The sequence below is a fragment of the Juglans microcarpa x Juglans regia genome, chromosome 7S, assembly GCF_004785595.1.
Source record: "Juglans microcarpa x Juglans regia isolate MS1-56 chromosome 7S, Jm3101_v1.0, whole genome shotgun sequence".
NCBI classification, from domain to species: domain Eukaryota; kingdom Viridiplantae; phylum Streptophyta; class Magnoliopsida; order Fagales; family Juglandaceae; genus Juglans; species Juglans microcarpa x Juglans regia.
In genome coordinates this window covers 3,532,223-3,536,356 of record NC_054607.1, presented here as the reverse complement: position 1 = coordinate 3,536,356, position 4,134 = coordinate 3,532,223, and the positions used below count along the sequence as shown (strand labels likewise).

General features: G+C 33.7%; 1 long non-coding RNA gene across 3 annotated transcripts; it reads right to left on the bottom strand.

Annotated features, from left to right (window-relative positions):
- Positions 1–202: 202 nt before the first annotated feature.
- On the bottom strand, positions 203–3,474 carry LOC121240318. Of its 3 annotated transcripts, XR_005935517.1 has the most exons (4): positions 3,122–3,474; positions 2,966–3,025; positions 1,646–1,756; positions 203–1,175 (listed from the first exon to the last, which is right to left on the bottom strand). It is a non-coding gene; the product is annotated as an uncharacterized LOC121240318 (long non-coding RNA). The 3 variants fall into 3 exon arrangements; XR_005935515.1 differs by having other exon boundaries at positions 203–1,756; positions 3,122–3,469; XR_005935516.1 differs by having other exon boundaries at positions 203–1,756; positions 2,966–3,004; positions 3,122–3,468.
- Between the last annotated feature and the right edge of the window lie 660 nt (positions 3,475–4,134).

Here is a 4,134-nt window from a genome sequence, read left to right as displayed (position 1 = left end):
CATTGGGCTCAGGGTTTTCCTTCGAACAACCTCCCATAGTGCTTAGGAGAAAAGATGAGAAGAAGCAAGATAAATATATATCTCTCAACTATGTTGCAGAATTCTACAAGGTATAATTAGTATATTCATACATACAAGGTATATACATACATACATATATATATGTATATATTTAGTTAGAACAAATTTAGTTATAACTACAAAGTATAATTCTTACTACTTTGTTTATATTTATCATATATATGACTTCGTACATATAATTAGTATATATGTGTGGTATGTACATGTATTTAGTATATAGGTAGTTATATATTTGATATAATCACTCGGTTGCATTGGGCTCTGGGTTTTCCTTCGAACAACCTCCCACAGTGCTTAGGAGAATACCCTCCCCAATCTCCAAAAGGAGTAATCAAATCCCAACAAATTATACAATCTAATTCTTCCTGATGAGTCCCATTCTGGCTGTCCTTTCTTCTGAATTAGACATGGAATGAGCTAGTTCACTCCGGAACCCTTCTCAATCAATGCCCGAGCATTCCATACATTACCATTGAACTAACATTCTCTTCACTTAGTTCTCTCAGGTTCCAACTCTTGTTTTTCCATAAGATTAATAATAATCATATGCATTACAAGTAAATTAATCAACATCAAATAATACTGCTAAATAATAAAATTAATCAATAACAAAAAAAAAAAAAAAAATACAGTAACCAGCGCAAGAAGTTGATAACAAAGAGTAGTTAGAGGCTATGAAAACCAAAAATACAAAAGTAAATTTGCGGCATGGAATATTTCTCTACATCTCAAAAACTTTAAAGGTTTCGAAACCGCAACTGAAAGAAAAAACCGCAAATAAATTAGAAAAACTTTCTTTCTTGAGATCATTTTCAGTGGATTGACAATAAAAAGAGAACTATATGCAAATGCAATCTTTAAGGAACTATCATATAACAGCATAACATGCCTTAAAAATTAACTACGAGTGAGAAAGGAAAAAAAAGCACCTCATATGTGCATAGTAAATACATGTTTCAAAGAACAAAACATAGATAACAAAATCCTGAATATTCAAGCTGACTTGAATCCAAAATATAAACGTAACACTTACCTTTTATCATCAATTTTTACAAACTTCACAGCCACATTGTCAGAATCTGTGTACTGCTATCCTATCACACACCGACATGGGAAATAGACACTATCAGCCAAAACCTACATAACCACAAAGAACTAATTTGAAGATGAGCAACTAGCTTATGACTATGATTCCGTACACAAAATGAAAACTGATCAACCAATAGTTCATGAAAGATAGAGTCATATAACACGAGAATCAAACAACTACGAAAAATGACAAAGCTGTTGATCTTTAAAACTATAGAAAGAAAAACAAATAAAAAAAAATCTAATGGTTAATGACAGCTGACTCACAAGAGACAAAATAACTTCTAATGCGAATACCTGTTGATGCCTTGATGGCACAATAATTATCATAATGCAGTTGTCAATAAATGTTAATGCGAAGAGCGACTATCTTTCAAGATCAAAGTAACAAATATTTGACCAGACAAATTCTAACATATAGAAAATTATACAAGAGCATTGAACCCAATATCTGCAATCAACTTATTCACCTTACCTTACGAAAGAAGTGATTCAAGTTCAACTAGAAGAGAGAAAGATATCTGCCCAAAACAATTTTTCTGCCCTTCATACATCAGCATAGATATGAAGCACCATGAGTTGAGAGCTGCAAATGATCTCATACAAAAAAAGATCCAAATGTTAGTGGGAGCTTTCATGAATCTCACTCTAGTACCAGCATGGCATGTACCAAAGTATCTTCTGTAGACAGAGCAGGCTACAACTAGGCTGCCTTTCTAGCCTTTCTTATCTCATTTACAAAGAAGAATGAAATAAGAATAACATATTATGATGTGCAAAAGATCAGCAAGAAGTATTCACTGCTGAAAGACACTGGAAAAATGGTTTAACAACAATGATTAAAGGATTAGAACACTTGTAATCACCAGTTACCCAACAAGTCATCTCTAACATGATTCACATATGAATTTATTTATAGAAAATGGAATTAGTTTTAGTACTTGCACTTTTGCAAGACTACCTAACCTAAACAAAGTTCACTGAGATTATTAACGAGGCTCTTAAAAAAAAAGTAGGCAATCATCTTACAGAAATTAAGAGTCTCATACGGTTTCAACCAGAGTAGGCTAACAGCAACTACACTTGCAATGACACACTTGAGCATGCAGAATATTTAGAGTTAAAAGACCATAAGCCCCCATCCTTTCCAACTTAAGAGGACAGGGTGGCGTGTCTTATGAGGAACCCTATATAACTACTCAAGCATACAGATTTATCCTATCAGATGAGGTCATGCACAATTACTAAAGCTAGGTGTTTATTTGATGAGTTGGTTTGATATGATGTATACTAATCAATGTATGTGGACTTTGCACAAGCAGACCCAAACCTATCAACCAATGATTATATTCATTCAAATTTATCTTCACATATCTGACGCAGAACCTAACTCAAGAAGAGTGTTTGCAACACAAAGTAAGAAGTTCATCATAGTCCAAGATAGCTTATAAGGTGTTATAAGAACGACAGGCAAAAGGGAGAGCGATAAAATTCATCAAGAATTTAGACAAGCAGCATAAGTAGAGTAACACCACGATTCCAGAGCGCTCCATGGCATGGTTCTGAACTAGAGTAACAACAGTCCCCACCCCATCCAATTCAACATGCTCCACGACAAGCATTAACATTGATAGATTGATAAGTTAAAAAAAAAAATTTAAATTCAAACGACTCAAAGTTAAAAGACTACAGCAATTAGAGAATTATACCGGACATGCCTTCGATGATCACCCTGAGCACCAATAAATCTCATCCACCAAGAATAATATACCGGAAAAAGTGCCAAGAGGCTGACCTTAAGGTCTCTTTCACAGCCATTACAGTTGCCGTCTTTCTAGGACACAAAGCTAAAAGACTAAATATATAATAAATAAAGATATAAGAATGAACTCAAAAATCAAAGATAAAAATAAACAAAATTACGGAAGATTTGGTGTTCAAAAGACTTTACATGAGGGAGGTTAGGACCTTTTGTCTTCTCAATCAAGCAACCGTCGAGAAGAGAGCAAGGCCACGTTTGGAATCAGGTCCAATTGTGAATCTCTTAGCCAAATCAATGAAAATCCCTTCGGCGAAGAATACGAATCAGACCAGTAACAGATTTATTGCAATGCTTACAGTTTGGACCATCGAATGCGTCTTTATTGCCGTGAAAACCACCATTCTCTCCGTTGAAGTGTGAGCCACAATAAACCACTACTCTCTCTCTATCTCCGAACGGCTACTTTTTTGTGAGGAATAGTAAATATACAGGCGTATAAATATCATATATGCGTGCGTGAACGTCGGGGAGGGGAAAGGGGGACGGCCGTATCTTCTCTCGTGTTCTTTTACTATTGGAAGATCATAAACGGCTATTTTTTGGATTTTTTTTTAAATTCAAATTTAAGCCACGGTAACTAGTTTTATTATTCAGCCGCCGAAGAGTTAAATGACATAAATGGGTGAATGCATGTTATTTGAATGACAAAGTTGGCGATCAGTGGTAACAGCTTGTCTTGAGAATTTCTTTTAACTCTTTTAATTTTAAAAACAAGTACAAATCATCAGCAACGGAATATTTACCGCCTTTTAAAAAAATTTTAAAGTTGTTCTCAAAAAATAAAAATAAAAAGATTTTAAAGTTAAAGATTATAAAAAAAAAGGTGGCACTATTGCTACCGCTGAAATGTCTCGAGAAAATGTCTCGATAAGTGTATTTTTTTTTTTTTTTTTTTTGTTTTTCATGTAGTTTTCTAATCATCTCAAACATTTTTCAGATAAATAAAATTATAACATCATTAAAAAATATTTTTTTAATCATTAAATTAAAAAAAAAAAGGGTGTCGGACCCGGGACCAACTCTCACCAGGTACAACATAATCATCTTCCTTCGACCAATTTATAATCCTTCTACGACTCTGACCGGAATGCTAAATCATTCAAATTATTTCTCTCTTATTATATGTTTTTCACAATAATAAG